The sequence below is a fragment of the Macaca fascicularis genome, chromosome 2, assembly GCF_037993035.2.
Source record: "Macaca fascicularis isolate 582-1 chromosome 2, T2T-MFA8v1.1".
NCBI classification, from domain to species: domain Eukaryota; kingdom Metazoa; phylum Chordata; class Mammalia; order Primates; family Cercopithecidae; genus Macaca; species Macaca fascicularis.
In genome coordinates this window covers 56556364-56574326 of record NC_088376.1, presented here as the reverse complement: position 1 = coordinate 56574326, position 17963 = coordinate 56556364, and the positions used below count along the sequence as shown (strand labels likewise).

At 36.9% G+C, this 17963-nt stretch overlaps 1 long non-coding RNA gene across 5 annotated transcripts in view; it reads left to right on the top strand.

Annotated features, from left to right (window-relative positions):
- LOC102140330 (uncharacterized) overlaps positions 1-17963 on the top strand; it is a 354334-nt gene that overhangs the window by 116763 nt on the left and 219608 nt on the right. For all 5 annotated transcript variants that reach the window (XR_012431797.1, XR_006696170.3, XR_010584991.2 and 2 more), the window contains exon 2: positions 7719-7818. This is a non-coding gene — a long non-coding RNA (uncharacterized lncRNA). The remainder of the gene's footprint in view (positions 1-7718; positions 7819-17963) is intronic.

Here is a 17963-nt window from a genome sequence, read left to right as displayed (position 1 = left end):
TTGGCAGTCCGTGGCTTTTCTTTAATGGTAGCTTTTAATAAATATTTGGGGCGATCAGGGAAAAAATATCTGACCCATATCTATATAGATATATAGCCCTATATAGACATTTATATCTAAGTATATAAAATATAAATATGCATTCACAACAAATTTTTACACCATGTTAAAACACTCTTACATATTTTATCTTGTCTTTTTGGAGTGCTTCTTTATTTTTAAAAACTAATCCTTGAATAGGATGAGTGTGGTGGCTCACGCCTGTAATCCCAGCACTTTGGGAGGCCGAGGCGGGAGGATCACGAGGTCAAGAGATTGAAACCATTCTGGCCAAAATGGTGAAACCCTGTCTCAACTAAAAATACAAAAATTAGTTGGGCATGGTGGCACACACCTGTAGTCCCAGCTACCTGGGAGGATGAGGCAGAAGAATCGCTTGAACATGGGAGGCAGAGGTTGTGGTGAGCCAAGATCGTACCATTGCACTCCAGCCTGGGCGACAGAGGCAGACTCTGTCTCAAAAATAATAATAATAATAATAATCCTTGAATAGATTATGTTGCCCTGTATATCTCCCATATCTATGCAGGAGTCAAAAAGTATAACAAGTATCACTGTAGATCACTACACGAGAAGTTAAAAGACAAAAAAGTCTGATTAAAAGCAAAATTGATTATATGGATATCATTAAGTATTTACAGCATTTCAGTCATTCATTCATTCCACAAATAATTATTAAGTGCCTTCTACTTACAGGTAGTCTTCTAGGGCTAGAGATTTGGTAGGAGAGTCAAATGATGAATAAATAACACATATCTTGGCAGAGGATAAGTTCAGTGCAGAAAAGGCAGGGAAGATGGCTAGGAAGTACTTGCTATTTTATGGATGATCAGGGATGACCTCTCGAGTTTCCCATAGATGAGGGCCGGGGCCAGGAAGGAAGAGCATCTAGGCAAAGGAAGCAGCATGTAGGAAGGCCTTGAGGCAGGCAACACTCAAGGAACAGCAAGGTAGGGAGCACACGTCATGTATGAATTTGAAGGTCACTGAGTACCACTGGGTTTTTTCTGACAAAGAGAAGGAACCCACCGAAGTGTTTTGAACAGAACAGTGACATTATTTGACACTTTGAACAGTGACAATTCAAAGGAGATATGATGCTGATGTTAATAATGTAGCAATTGGAGTGGTGCAAAGTGGTCAGATTGTTGGATGTAATATAGTATTTCAGAGAATAGACAACAGATTCAATAAATGCTAACATCAACTATATTGGTTAGATTTTTAACATTTATGAAAAATTACAGATTGTTTCAAACCATCCCTGGAACATCTCCCTTATTCCATTGCCTATACCTGCAAGCCTAGAGAAAATCACTATTGTAATTTTCCATATATCTTTGTTAATCCTTATACTTTACTCCATAATATATGTTCATAAGCAATATAAAGTATTTATATGTATATTTAAATTTTACATAAATACTATTTACCATAATTTTCTCACTCAACCTTATTCCTTAGAGTTCTGCCAAACTGATGTATAGATTTATATTATTTCCTTTCCTTGCTAGTCTGTATTCAACTGCATGATTATACCATAAATCCATTCTTATATTAGTGGATATTTAGATTGTTTGACTGTTTCTTTTTTTTTTTCTTCTTTCTTCTTTCTTCTTCTTTTTTTTTTACTTGAGACAGAGTCTTGCTCTGTCACCCAGGCTGGAGTGCAGTGGCGCAATCTCGGCCCACTGCAACCTCCGTCTCCTGGGTTCAAGAGATTCTCCTGCCTCAGCCTCCCAAGTAGCTGGGACTACAGGCACCCGCCACCATGCCTGGCTAATTTTTTGTATTTTTAGTAGAGATGGGGTTTCACCCTGTTAGCCAGGATGGTCTCCATCTCCTAACCTCATGATCCGCCCGCTTCGGCCTCCCAAAGTGCTGGGATTACAGGCGTCAGCCACCATGCCTGGCCAGGGAATTAGATTGTTTCTAGTATTTTCCCTGTAATTAAAAAAAAAAAAAAAGATTAAAAAACAAAAACCTGTGATCAATATCCTTGTGCATGACTACTTGTAGACCTGTATAAAACTTTCTCTGGGGGGCAAATAACTATAAGCTGAAATCTATTTAATAGACCTCTTCTAATTTATTAATAATAACAAATTTCCTTTTGGAGTGATAGTAAGAATTTACATTTCTTCAGTAAAATTTGAAAGTTCTCATACATTTATTCATACTTAGTATTGTCAGGCTCTTCATTTACTACCAATTTGATAAGTTGTGAAATGGTTCTCTAATAATTTTCTTAGAATTTCCCCCAACATGACAAATCTTTCAAATGTTAATTAGTCATTTGGATTTTTTCTGTCAATGAATTATCTGCTAATTTCTTTTTTATAATTGAAGTTCTTCTCTTTTATTCATTCCGTAGTAACTCTACTTATGTTCTTGATATCAATACTTTGTTATATATATTGCAGCTATCTTTTCCTAATTGGTGGCTTGTCTTTTAACTTTGCATATTTTTTTAAATTAGATTTTAAAAATATTTTACTATTCATTCACGTATTAATTTTTCCCTTTATATTTTATGCGTTTTGTGTCTTGTTAAATAAATCTTTTATTTCTTTTGTGTTTTTGATCTATTCATTTGAGAGAAGTATGTAAAGTTATTTCTCTATAATCACAAAACACCACCTTCTTTAAGAAAGTCTCTCAGTTTTGCTTTATGTATTGTGAAGATATACTGTTCAGTAGTAGATTATTTTTTAAATAATCACAGGATTTTTAATTAATCACAGTGATTTTTGTTTTATACAAAACAGGCCCGCTTTAGACTATTAATGAGTTTGCCAAAACATATTTTTATGGTATTAATGATGAGATATAAGCCTTCTTTCAGTTAGAATTTGTATAATATACTTTTTGCCATATGTTTAAACTTTATTTTGGTATGGATTGATATTTTACAAATTTTTCAATAAATATTCAAATGAGTACAATTATATCTATACTGAACATAAAAAATAAAAAATTGATGAAAGTTTAAGTGCCTCTGTGTCTGTTTCACTGACTGCAACTCTCCTCCTGTCTTTGTGTTAATTTATCTTCAATTTGGTATTCAAAATTTTCCTTGCATTTGCATTACATAGTTATATTTATATAGACATATGAAAATCTATTTCTCTGGATATGTTTTACATAGTACTGTTTTGCCTTTTAAAAACTATTTACTTCTGTAATTTTGCGTGCTAAACTATGTTTGTTTTTCTTCTAATATTTATAACGTTGGGTGTGTCTGGTGAGTTTAATTCATTCTAATCTGGATGGTGTTTTTTTGGTATGAATTTATAATTTATTTTCTGATGTGCACTTTTACATTTTTAAAAAAATTCTAAACAATGCTGTTACCAACATCTTTTATCTATGTTTCCTTGTGTCCATGCGAAACCATTTCTCAAGGATATATATATCTAGGAAGGGAATTGCTGGATCATATGATTGTACCAATTTACATTCCTTCCAGATTATAAATTCCAGTTATCCCACATTTGTCAACACTTGATATTGTCAGACTTTAAACATTTTTGCCTCAGTGATGAGCGTGAAATAATATTTTATTGTGATTTTAATTTGCATTTACTTTTTACAGTGAAGTGCAATGTTTTTACCTCTGTTTGTAGGCCATTTGGGATTCCTTCTTTCTGAATTGCCTATTTGTATTTGCTTTCTATTTATCTACTCGCTTGTTTTTCCTTTTGCTGCTATTTTGTAGACTTCATGCATTCTATGTGCAAACTCTTCATTAATGATATAGTCTAATTTTTATTACCTTTGTATTTTGGGGGTCTCACTTAATATTTTCCTTTCTCAAGGTCATAAAGCTTATCTCAATTGCCTTCTGAGCCTTAAGTTTTGTTTTCAGATTTACATTTGTAATACACTTAGAGTTGACTGTGTAGGGTATCAGATAGGCATCCAGCTCTTCTGCATTTGGACAGCCCTTAGGAATAGCCAATATCTCAACTGACCTGCAAGACCACTTCTGTCACCTCTCAGGCTTTCATTCTGAGTGGGTTTGCTTCTAGCTTCTCTGTTCTATGCCATTTGTTTGTATATCTCTCCATTCTACAAATATCACACTGAATCAGTTACATATCTGGTAGTGCAAGTCTTTGTACCTCAATATTCTTTGTAGATGATGATGCTAGACTTTTTGTTAGGAACTGTGTACAGATATGGTACATGTATGTATAAATGTGTGTGTGCTCACATACACATTCTCTATGTAAAGGACATTTTAAGCTGCCATTTGTAGACTATAAGTACATAGAAATGCAATTGATTTTTCTATATTTATCTTATAATCAGTGTTAAATTTTCTAATAATGTATCTATAGATTTTATTGAGTATTCTCTGTGAACAAACCTATCATCTGAATTTCTAATTTTTGTGGGTACATAGTAGATACATATTTATGGAGTATATGGGATATTTCAATACAGGCATACAATATTTAATAATCACATCAAGGTAAATGGGATATCCATCACCTCCAATATTTATCCTTTGTGTTACAAACAATCCAGTTATACTTTTTTAGTTATTTCAAAATGTACAATTAAATTATTGACCATAGTCTCCCTGTTGTGCTATCAAATACTAGATATTATTCCTTCTAACTATTTTTTGTATCCATTAACAATCCCTACTTCCCTGCTACACCCCAACAATACTCTTTCCACCTTCTGGTAATCATCATTCTATTCTCTATCTATCTCCATGTGTTCCCTGATAAATTTTAATAGAAGCTAACAGGAATTCTTGGCACCTTGCTGACTTTTTGAAGAGACAATTTTATTTCAACATTAATAATACTGTTTGCTCTAGCATTTTGGCAGGCATCTTTTATTGAGTTAAGAAAATTCTTTTCTCTTGTAAGGTTTGTTAAAGTTTTTTATAAAAGAGGCACAAACATTCATTAAAATTCAACATTCATTAAAATAACCATGCATTCTAGTCTCCTTTGAGTTTTTAATGAGGTGGATTAAGTTAGTAGATTTTCTAATATGAAAGCATACTTCTAATTCTTAAGTAACGTTATCTTCTTGTTTTTAAATATTACATTAGTTTGCTCATAATTTGGTTGGGATTTTCCATCTAGGTTTATAAGTAAGAATGGCTCAGATCTTTCTTTTTTATATTGTCATGTTGATTGGTGTTGGTACCAGGGTTATTAGTCTTGAGGAGTAATCTTATTTTTTTTTCTATTCTCTGGAATAGTTTGCATAAAAGTTTTAAATATCTATTTATTTTTTGTTTATTCGTAAAACCTAGTCAAGTAAAACAGTGCGAGTGGACAAGGAACAAAAAAATCCGTAACTGTTTGTGATCACTTAGCTGCAAACACCATTGCACTTAGACCAACCTAAACATCTATTTCTTATATATTTCTTGGTGCTCACCTATAAAATCATCTGGATTTTTTTTGTGTGTTAGTAGTTGTCTTTTGCTTTAAAAAAATACTGATAGTAATAGAACAATTTGTTTTCTTGTGTTTATCAGTTTCTTTGGGAAAGTTATATTTTTCAAAGATTTGTTCTATTTAATAAATTATTTTTCAAATGTTTTGACAAATTATTTTTATCTTTCAATTTTATGAATTTTTAAATTCATACAGGAATTTTGAAAAGAACCATCCTTGTCATGATCCTTTTTTCCCTCATAAATTATATTCAGTGGTCCTAGTTTTCACTTAATTTTCCAAGTTCATGTTTCAGGCTTATGTTTTGACTTCTCATGCCTTTACCGTCTCCCAGGGCCCTAAAGAAAGGCCTACTGGAAAAGTTTTTTGCTCTTTCTTACCACCCAGGGGCTTCCTGTTCCAGCTCCTCCACTGTCCAAAGTCTAAGACAAACCCTGATGTTCCTGGGTGTGCACTGGGAACCCAGTCACGGGCCCCTTACCATGAATTGTGAACAGACATCCCTGTGGCCATCATGTTCTCAGCTACCAATTGACATTTCAGCTTTAATTTCTTTATTTCTGGTGCCCAAGGGTTTTCCTTTATTTTGAGCTTGGCTATCTGGAAAACAGTGAGATTTTCTCCATAATTTTTGCTTTGAGACCTAGAGGAAGGGTTTGTCCCACCATCCTAGTCTGTCATATTGCCAGAAGTCTTTCAGTTTATTTCTCAAAGTAGCCCACCTATATCCTCTAAAAAGTAAATAAATTTTAACATAGTAGTGCAGTTCAAGGAAAAACGTGGTTCAGTGTTTCCCTCAAACTATAAAATGTTTCTTTATTATGTAAGTAATAATGTATACAAGTATTTCTATGTTTCTGCAATAATGTAAACTTCCTTGTAAATTGTTCTCTATAATATGTAAAGGATTATTTTAGTAGAGAATGTCTTCAATTGAAAGTGATATGAATCCAAAGGTTCTATGGTCCTCATATTCCTTCCTCTAATTTGGGGGCATAAAAGAACATCGGACCTTCTGTTTGAGAATATAATCTAATTCCCCCCTCTATTAGAACACATTTAAGTTTTCTTTTACCTAACAGGGCAGAATGGTGCTTTTTCTATTGTCATTCACATCAGGAAATACATTATTTTATTCCATTTTTATTTATAGCCACTTGTTACAGTAGGTTACATTTATTTTCATAAATAGATTTTCTCAGGGCTTTCCTCCCGTGAAAATTATCTTTGGGGTGTGTGTGTGTGTGTGTGTGTGTGTGTGTGATGGTTTGACTACCTCAGACTGGTGTAATACTCCTGGGAGGATAATTCAGTTCACCTAATTATTGTGAGAAAAACAAGTTCATAGTCTCTAGTAGCAGATACTGGTGAGGCTCTGTCAGCTGAATATTAACAGAGCTGTAGACAATCTTACTAACAAGTTCCTGCCTCGCCAGTTCACAGTGTGAACCTGGGCCTTGCCAGCACCAGGTAGAGATTTTGTTATAGATGTTTGTTTGGGGGCTGATGATACCAGTTTGTGTGGCATACATACTAGTGCATGTGCTGGGCAGGAGGAAAATGAACAACACATTTTTAAAATTTTAACATGAATATTCAACACACTTGTCTCGGGAAACTTTTCTTATGGATGAAAAAACACATGTCTGTCAGACGCTTGTCATTGTGCCTGCCAAACCCCGCTAAGAAACAACAGTAGCCAACAATCTTTGAAAGATTTCGACTATCAGAGAATTCCAGCAATAGGGCGTGAGATTATGTCCTGTCTCATGAAATGCTGAAAACTGCCATAAAGGGACGTGGATCTGGGAACAAGCAGGTACTTTTAGAGTTGAAAGGATGCTATGACTCTTAAAAGTAATTTGCTCACATCTGCCTAACAAAATATCACTCCAAAAGGTACCCAAATTAACAGGCTATTTTTATTTCTTCGTTTGAAGAAAATTGAAAATACAGGGAGAGAAATAAATTCAAACTCTTAACTATCTAGAAATCATTCTGAAAAGGATCCTTCCTCTGAATTGAAAAACAAATTATAGATTAGCTCCTGTTCTTTCATTTCCAGCATTAATTAAGGATGCTGGAAATGATGCTTTGAGATGATGTGGGGGCATGGGGTAAAAAGAGATTGTAAATGGGAGAGAAATAATGTGTACTGTTTTATACAGGAAATTTTAATTATCACAATTATGCAGTGAAGAAGCTATTATCATTATCTCTATTTTACAGACAAGGAAACTGAGGCACGGAGCCATCCATGTGAACGAGTCTCGTAGTAAGCGATGGAACTAGGATGCAACTCTCTGGTGTGAGTGCCCCGCTGTGAGCGGTAAGGAAAGGAGTATAAGGTTAATGCGACAGGAGCCATGCAGGGTCTTAAGTGGCTGCAGTAAATTCTAGTTAATATTTTCATAAATATAAAGATGCCAATGCACAGGATGCATTTCCATCTTTCCAGTGTTGTGCTCCCCTTCCTTTTCTGTATTAAATTGATTTGAGGAATTGTTGGGATGGCATGTAAACAGTGCTTACTATATCATTATCAGCACACTGGGTCAGCCGCATCATAGACGAAAAGATATTCTGGTTTCAGAAGTAGGGCCATTTAAAATTGTAAACTATTCCTTTGTTCCTTGTGGACCACGCTGCAAAATAGAACATAGTTATTTAGTCACCTATCTCTCTTAACCTCTGTATCATCAAATTTATTAGACAGTCAAAGCTTTTATTGCTTTTTGGGAAAAAAAATGCAATCCAAGATTTCACTGCTTTTAAAAATTATGTGCAAATATTATGTCTTACCCTAAGGAAAATTAACAGTGATCCTCTGAATTCGCTACTAAATATCTTTCAATCTAAGAAACTTCAGCTTTGCATTGCATTACCTCTGTGACAAAAGCAAAAGCAATTACAGGGTTGTCTGCTTTTTTCTTCAGCTTCTACACTGAATAATAGCTTAATCTAGCCCTTGATTCTAGTTGAGAGGCATTTCCTGGATCACAATAAACCTCATTTACTTTTTATTAACTATACTGTGTAATTGTGGTATTTTTTTCCTTATATTGCACTGAAATTTGCCAATCATTTCCATTCCAAGAAGTTAGTTTTGCCTCCAGTATCATCATCAGATCCAGTAGAGCCCTTCTCTGCAGCCCAGGTACATAATCCAAATAAGCTGTCAGGTAGCCTCCCACTAATTGTTGTCTTGTTTTCAAGAGAAACTTCCACAGTTTTGTCAATCATTCTTCAGGATGTGATTTTCTTATGATTTTTGCTACTCATTACCCCTTCTCAATCCATCCTACTTTGCCAAAAGACCACTCAGGATACTACCCAGATGCAACACAATTCTGCAGATTTGGTCTTACCAGACAGAGTGCACAAAGGCAAAACTTGTTCTGGATGCTTTTTTTCTATCAATGCATTTGATTAAGAAGATCCCTAGGCTGGGCGTGGTGACTTACACCTGTAATCCCAGCACTTTGGGAGGTCGAGGAGGGTGGATCATGGGGTCAAGAGATCGAGACCATCCTGGTCAACATGGTGAAATCCCCGTCTCTACTAAAAATGCAAAATTTAGCTGGGTGTGGTGGCGTGCACCTGGAGTCCCAGCTACTTGGGAGGCTGAGGCAGGAGAATCACTTGAACCCAGGAGGCGGAGGTTGCAGTGAGCTGAGATCACGCCAATCACGCCACTGCACTCCAGCCTGGGAGACAGAGCGAGACTCCGTCTCAAAAAAAAAAAATCCCTAATCAGACCATTTCTGTCATTTCTGTAAGAAAAATATGCCAAAGAGGGACCAAATAGGCAGAATAGTAGAACTGACTTGTATATACAAACATATATTTTTTAAGTAGAGGGGGACCAACAGAGAAATGTATCTTCTAGGGACTAGATATCAAGTACTCACATTTCTGTGGTTTTCTCGGCATGAATGCTCTCTGTGTCTCCCTTCTACTTGGCAAACATTCTCTTCGTCTTTCCAGCTCCTCCTGAATAAAGAATTCTTGCCTGCCCTCAACATCTGCTAAGTCAATCTGTCCTGAACACAGCACTAATGAGGGGGATAGTTATGTTCTATCTATAGTCACAGTTGATTGGGCAAAGAGTTGGGATCCCCTAACTTGATGATGCCCATGGTGCAGCTCATAGGGTGGAGTGGGGCCTACTAGCTTCTCTTTGGGGATGTAGAAACAGAGATACTAGGTGCAGGAGCAGCCAGGTCATGGGTTTTGTGGGGCTGCAGTGGCTCTCTTATGCCATGCAAGCTGATGTCCTGGGGACAACAGCCCATACAGAGAAGAGAATGGAGTGGACACACAGACAGAAACAGATTCTGTGTGTGAGGGACCATGTGGCCCTCAGTGGCTGCCCAGCTTCCTTGTGGCTTGCTGGCTACTTCCATTTCTAGTCCATGACTGTATTTTTAATAAACTCTACTTTGCTTGAGGTGAAGGGAAGACTTCACTCTTCTTTGAAACAAGAAGAGCCCTTGCCAAAGCCTCTTTCATGTGGAATGACCACCTTGAACCTGTGTTCTTCCACTGTAGCTGATCCATGCTTCCCCAGTGAGACACGCTACCCTTCTTGCTCCCCACTAGACTGCAAAGCTTCTGGAGAACCTGTATTCTGTTGGTACTTATTTCTCAATATAATAAGCCTTTGTTCCATGAATTTGTTATTACATAAAAGAATATTTATAGGATTGTGGATGTGCTGCTTGTAACATTTGTTGGGTGTTAGGTATTTTTGTATTTCTATAAAAATTACTGAGCTTTGTTCTGGGATGTGGTTAAGGTACTTGGACATAGTTTTATCCTCTATGGTCTTATATGTAAAATTCATTAAGTAGAACCAGAGCAGTGCATAGTTTGGGCTAATTATTCCCCATTACTGAACCAAAACCATCCTGAATTTACCTAACTGTTGCCTATAAGTGATAAGGTTTTTTTCCAGCCCGACTGTGGTAACAAGCATTATTTCCAGCCCTGTGTGGATATCAGTCACTATCTCATTCCTCTAATCTTTTCAGACGCTTTCTTTTTCTGGCTTCGAGTTATTTTCTTATATACATGTGCTGCTAGTTCTCTGCTGGATGTTCTAGAAGGACCCGCTGCTGATCTCAGGAGTTCTATCTGTGCCACCCTCTCCTCTCCTTCTCTCAGTGTCCTGTCCCATAAGATGTAGCTGCCTGATCCCCTCAGACTGTCAGCTCTGTCTTCTCAGCGGGGAGCACACCAGGCTTTGCTTGAGTTTCCTCCCTGATCAGTGGCCTGGACACTGGCTCATGGCAGTGCTGGGAGCAGTCATTGAAGTGGCTTCATTTGCCTCACGCTGGACTTACTGTCCTTCATTTCCTCTTGTCTTGTGTCTTGAAAACTGTTTTTAATATGCATTTGATCTCTTGGATATTTTTGTTGTTTGAGATAAAAGGGTAAACCCTGTGCTCATTGTTTTATCTTGGCAGGAAGTGGAAATTGTGTAACACTTGTTGACTTCTTATTTCCTTAGGAAAGTTTGATAAATATTATAGTCAGTATACTTGCCTACATTTTGTCCAGTTGGAAGATTTTTTTATATATATATTTCTGCTTAGGACTTTAAGCAAAGAGATGTATAACACACATAATTTAAAGCAGGCCATTTGTGCTACAAGCATCTGACATGAGTATAAGCATGTTTAATCTTTGATTTTATTGCTGTTCAAAATCAGGGCTGAAGTTAAAGGCAATGAGTTAATAATGGATTAAGATGCTATCACATTTTCTTTAGAAGAAATTCATTCCAGTGAACCATTTGAGTAAAAATAGTTTCCCAAGAGGAGCTTAATTCTGGAAAGATAATTATCTGTTTTAGATGCCTGTAATTTTCAATTATGTTTGTTAGCTTCCGAATTATGAGTGTAGGAAGTGTTGCAAGACTTAAAAAGTTAGCTGATACGTACTTCATGCAATTCCTTTCCAAAGTACAGGAGTGTCAAACATATTTAGGAAGAGACCATGGGCCTGTGTTCAAGAAAACCCTTCAAACATAAACATGCATGGCTCTGTGAGCATGAAGCTACACCAAAAAAATACTGCTAATTTTGTTATCAGTTATTTTTACATTTTCTTTGAAAACAAAGGAAATGCCAAAATGACTTTTACCTCTACCTAGAAAAGCATCCACTTATCTGTGAGGTCCTGAAGGAAATAAATTCTTTCTCTTTCCATTTGCTTGTGCCTAGAGAATGGACCCCAAAGTCTCAAAGTTCCTAACCAAGTATAACAGAGAGAGACCCATCACAGTAAGCCCTTCCACTTAGAAGCAGGGTCCCAAGTCTCTTCTATGGAGAAGCTCCCAGTATTTACCAGGCTGAGTAGAAGTTTCCCCTACTCTTTGCACCCTGGGCTGAAGGAATGCTGGCACTTTGGGCAGCCAGGCATGAAGCCCTTGGTTTCTCCAAGATTCTTTCCAGAGTTCTGATCTGAGGCCATTAAGTGAGAGAAGAGCCCAGTGATTAGCAAATGATAAAAATTATTTCTGGAAACTAGCAGAGCTTTCCATCACAACCAAATGCCTCCTTGAGGGTATGTTTTCATGGTGATTCTTCGAATTGTCAACCTCTGCCAAATCTCACCCTCTTATATCCTATGACAAATCTTGGCTCTGAGCATCAGATGTACCTTAGTTTTCCTTATAGTGATTGGGTTTTACAAAGCAAAAAACCCAAACAATTGGATATACTATTTACCTCTTTTATTAACTCTAAAGATAAAAACCAACTATTGCCTCTAAAATATAGCCAAGTTAAATGTCCTTGATAATTAAGTCTCAGAAATAAAAATCTAGGTGTTTTAATAAAAAAAAGGCACAGGGTGAAGGGAGGTTAGAGGCTCCAACATAGCCTACAGGGACTAATGTATGTGCTTAGGTTCTGGGAGGCAGTCCAGCCACACATGAGCCTAAGGAAGCAGTCTTCCCCATAGACTTGGAGGGCTGAGGAGCGACAGAAGCCAAGGAATAATTCACTCACGGAGAACAGAAACCACAGGGGTGACCAAGGATCTTTGTTGATGGCCAACGGGCTTTGCTGACCACAGTTTACTCTTTGGACCCAAATAAGTCTGGCCACAGTCAGGGAAGTAAGGTATAAGGGTCACAAATTGGGGTAAGATGATAGATCCACTGTGTTTTCTGTGTCATATTAGTGACTTTGCAAGGCTGGCAGTGGCAGTGTGTGCTGTGAATCATATTTATGTTTTCCTGAAGGCAGTGTTGATCACTCAGTCTGGCTGGGAGCTCTGTGTGATAAAGGATTCATGCCCACAGTGAACTAGGGGGAAGGTCCTTATTGTCTGTCTTTCCCCTGAAGTTCTGGATATGGGTTTTGAACACAGTAGGCTCTGGTTGTTGGTGGTGATGGTCATCAATTAGTAGACTCTGGTGATTTTAGCCAACACCTTGCTTCTAAGGCTGTGTTTCGCTCTCAGTCCAGGCAGATTCCTGAATCTGCCTATCTAGATCACCTTTCTGAACTTGAAGTCTATTATCTATAATAACCTGTGAAATTTGCTTTATCCTGCTAGTGTTTCTCAATGAGAGCACTATGGTTACTTTGGATCAGACAGTTCTTGGGTGGGTGGGACTGCCTCAGTGCTTGCCTCATAACATCCCTAGTCTCATGCCACTAAATGCCAGTATCAGCTGTCATTGTGAGAAGCAAGCCTATCCTCAGACATTTTCAGACGTCCTACCTCAATCAAGTGCAGTATCTTGTTGTATATAAACCTGAACCCCTCATCCAATTCCACAGTGTCTGCTCTGACTTCTGCACTTCTGGGTGCCCCATAAGACAATTTGTCTTTCGTTGCTAATCTCAGGACTTTTCTTCAGGTGGCACATTTTTTCTTTCCCTAAACTAGTTCTGCCACAGCTATCCTTTCTAAGTCTACCATCATCTATCATATGTGAATTCAGAATAATGTTTTATTTTCATGAAAATTCAGAAGTAGCTAATGAGGTTTATTTATTTTTCTTATTTGAAATCAAAACCAATAGCCTTAATGGTTTTGAAGACATTCTCTGAACTTGGTCATCTCTATTATTTTGAAAATACTTATTTGTGAAAAAAAAGTTGTACATGGGAGTGTGTGTGTGTATACATATTTATGTATACATACATAGAGATACACTCATATAATAAATATTTTCATAACATAAAGAGCCTAATGTATAGAGGGTTCATTCTGAAGAGGAAGAAAAGAAGCTGGGACTTCAATTTTATAACGTGTAATGTCCAAAGAAAGAGAGACCTCTTTCCTTGTTCCAATTAAGCAGCATGACAGAGAGAAAAAAAAAAAAAGCTTAAATTATAGCAATTGTGCATTAGCTTGAATAAAAGGTGTTTTCCTCATCAGAGATAATAACAAACTTTGAAATAGATTATGATGGAACTGAGTCTTTATCTCTTGACATGCATAATATACTTCATTTGTCCTGGTCTGTGTTTTAGATGAGTAAGTTCAAGTAGGAGCACAGAGATTATATCAGTGGGGAGGATCACTGTTGGTTTCAAGATTTGTCTAAATAGTCCAGGCATGTTCTTTCTTCAATTCATTAACCTGATTCGACCAATGCCATTGAGAGCCTACCATTTGCAAGGCACTATGCTACAGCAGTCTCATTGCCTTACTTTTCACATACATTAATATTTTACTCATAATGAAGCTGTTTTGAATCTCATTCAAAAAATTTAAAACTCCTGGTAGCGAGTAATAAATAAAGCTGGGGTCAGAATTCAGGCCTCAGACTATAATAATCTACCTAAATACCCACACTGTATATGAAATTAAAAGCCCAGAGAGACTGAATGGTTTACTCACTGCCACACAGTGGTGAAATAATTTGTCTTTACAAAAGGAAAAAAAAAATTATAGTAGCTAATGAAGGGAGGAACAGACAAGCACTGTGAGCCTACCAGAACATTTTGAACTACCACACTAGGTAACTTTTAAGGTATCTTCCATGATAAGAGATTTGCTGTGCAAAGACACCTGCTGAAGTGCCTTGTTTTCCAAACTGAGATGCCCAGACACTGCTATGTTATGAAGTTGAATCGTGAATTTGAATTTTTTTTTTTTTTTTTTTTTTTTTTTTGAGACGGAGTCTTGCTCTGTCACCCAGGCTGGAGTGCAGTGGCCGGATCTCAGCTCACTGCAAGCTCCGCCTCCCGGGTTTACGCCGTTCTCCTGCCTCAGCCTCCCGAGTAGCTGGGACTACAGGCGCCCGCCACCTCGCCCGGCTAGTTTTTTTGTATTTTTTAGTAGAGACGGGGTTTCACCGTGTTAGCCGGGATCGTCTCTCGATCTCCTGGCCTCGTGATCCGCCCGTCTGAATGTATTTTTAACATAACGTTAAATTTCAAGGAAATGGCAGGCATGCAGTGTCTGAATCAGGCTAAAGCTTATATCCCATAGGATATGCTTATATTGTCCCCATCCCATCCATTGGGTTACTCTAGTGAGAAAGTTTGCAAAGCATTGGACTAGAAGAATGTGAAGTATTTTTTCCTGGTAAGCAAAAAATGCAGCTACATAAATCCACCTCGATAAGATGAGAGCTCTTATTTCATCTTATCACATCTCTTGCATCTTACAAAGAGAAAAAGAGCAATAAAACAAAAAAACAATAAAAATAATCATGACATTTTATCTGTAAACAAATGTGCTCAGCCATGTTTTTAGTTATATCTATTATAAAATCTCCTGATCATCTCACTGTGATGAAATTCTTCTGCATCTAATACATGTCTTGTTATCTTGACTCTTTTCCCATCTTATGAATAGATAACCTTGAACAAATACATATTCCTGTCTCAATTTTTTAAATTTATAAACTTTAAAATAATGACGTTTTATGCCTACCTTTCTTATAAACAGAGTAATAGTTATCCCATGTTGAGCTTTTACCTATAACAGCAGCAGAATAATTTGCTTAGAGCACGTAGCAGTTAATATGATTTGAGTTGTAAAGTATACACATTTCATTCATTTTATTACTTATAATCTTCCATAGGGAAGAAGAGCTATTAAAAATTTTATTTGGGCTACTAAATTTTCTATTCCTATTTATAAGGATAATCTTGTTTTAAATAAAAAACAGAAAGATTACAAAAGAAATATTTTATCATTTGAGAATATGTGACTGAAATTAAATAAATGTTAAACTACAATGTTCTTTTTTAATGTAATTAGACTATACCAGTAGGAATTTTTATTTTTATTTGAGCAATTTTTAGATATATTCTAAAATGTTATAAGTGTCAAAGATTTTCATCATGTTTGAGTGCATCAAAGTGCTTTTACATTTTATCTGTAAAATGTCTTGTGGGACACCAAAATTTCTCTACTAATGAGTTTATATGGTTGTTATTTTTATTGTACAAAATGATAGCCTTTGTTTCTTCAGCATTCAGAACTTTTCATAGGATCCTTTTGACAAAGAAATAATTTTCCACCTTATAGTGACTTAAGGAAGATTAAATACATGAGATTGCTTTTGAAAACACCAAAGTTTCTATCAGAAGTTTGATTCTTGCTATGGGTGTCCTTGCATCCTGTGTCTGTGAAACTGAACACCAGATTTTATTCTAATGACTCTGCTGATTGACATTCATTTCAATATAGAGTCATTTCTGAACTGGTCTATAGAAAAATGTCTCAGCAAACTCTGCCACAAAAAAAATATCCATTGACTAATTTATACAATTAGTTTGACCCAGCAATCCCATTACTGGGTATATACCCAAAGGATTATAAATCATTCTGCTATAAAGACATATGCACATGGATGTTTATTGCAGCACTGTTCACAATAGCAAAGACTTGGAACCAGACCAAATGCCCATCAATGATAGACTGGGTAAAGAAAATATGGCACATATACACCATGGAATATTATGTAGCCATAAAAAAGGATGAGTTCATGCCCTTTGCAGGGACATGGATGAAGCTGGAAGCCATCATTCTCAGCAAATTAACACAAGAACAGAAAACCAAATACCACATGTTCTCACTCATAAGTGGGAGTTGAACAATGAGGACACGTGGACACAGGGAGGGGAACATCACACACTGGGGTCTGTCAGGGGGTGGAGGGCTAGGGGAGGGATGGCGTTAGGAGAAATACCTAATGTAGATGACAGGTTGATGGGTGCAGCAAACCACCATGGCACGTGTATACCTATGTAACAAACCTGCACATCCTGCAAATGTATCCCAGGACTGTAAGCATAATAAAAATTTTTTTTGAAAAGAGTATTCCTCTTTGACTTCAGATGCACAAATATTTGATTTCACTTTGAAGGCCTGATATGAAGTCGCACATGCAGTATACCTATGTAAATGACATGGGCAATAACCCAGTTGAGACTAGCTTCTTTAAATCATAAGGTTGCCTAGATACCCCATACCAAAAACCTCTGGAAGCCCATACAAAGGCTGCGAATACCAGTTAGGTTGTTGATCCATTATGTGAGAGTTACAAGACAATAAGGAAAGACTGAAACAACAAAACATCTTTCATAGGTAACTGACTAATATATGAATATGTGGATAATCATAATGTAAGAGCAACTGTACTTAGTTTTCTATGATCCAATGTGAGCAGCATTTCTACTGTTTCTTCTTATTAGTTTTGTTAATCCTATCCAACTAAATATCTCCACACTAAGGAGTACTCTGCAGTACAGGACTTTTCAATGTCAGTACTACCGACATCTTGGGCCAGATAATTCTTTGCTGTCAGGGGCTGTCCAGTGCATTGTAGGATGTTTAACAACATGCCTGGTTTCTATCCACTAGGTGACAGTAGCACCTTTCTACTCATCTCTCTACCCCAGTAGTAATAATATCTCCCAACACTGCCACATTTCCCCTGGGAAGCAAAATCATCCTGATTGAGAACTACTACTGCAGAGCCAAGAAGGGGAAAATTCTTTCTCCCAATCTCATTCTCTTTCTGTCATCTTGAAAGAGACTCCCTCATGATTACACGGCATCCTACATAGTTACTGAGAGGGGTCACACTTCATGCTTCTATTAAAAATACAGCAATATTTTATTGAGGACTCAAGAACCAACATTTCCATCTTTGGATAATGTCTATTTTTTTTTTTTGTATTGAAAACTCGTCCCAATTGATTTTATGCAGGAACTAAATTTCCCAAAGAAATGTAGCACCTCACTTCTTTATCTGCACAGAGAAAAAAGGAATTTCTGCTCCTGAGCAGCTATTATGCAGCTTTTAAGCTTTTCAAGCATAAATCACGTGGGAATGTGTTGGTTGCAGGTGGCAGAGATTTTAACTTCTTGTCTAAAGTCAAGAGCAGAGCCTGCTCTTGTCCCGCTCAGTGCAGGGGTTAGTACAGCTGCCAGAACCTTGTCTCTTGGCTTACCTGTGCTCTCTTGCTTGAGCAGCAGTAGATGGGAGGG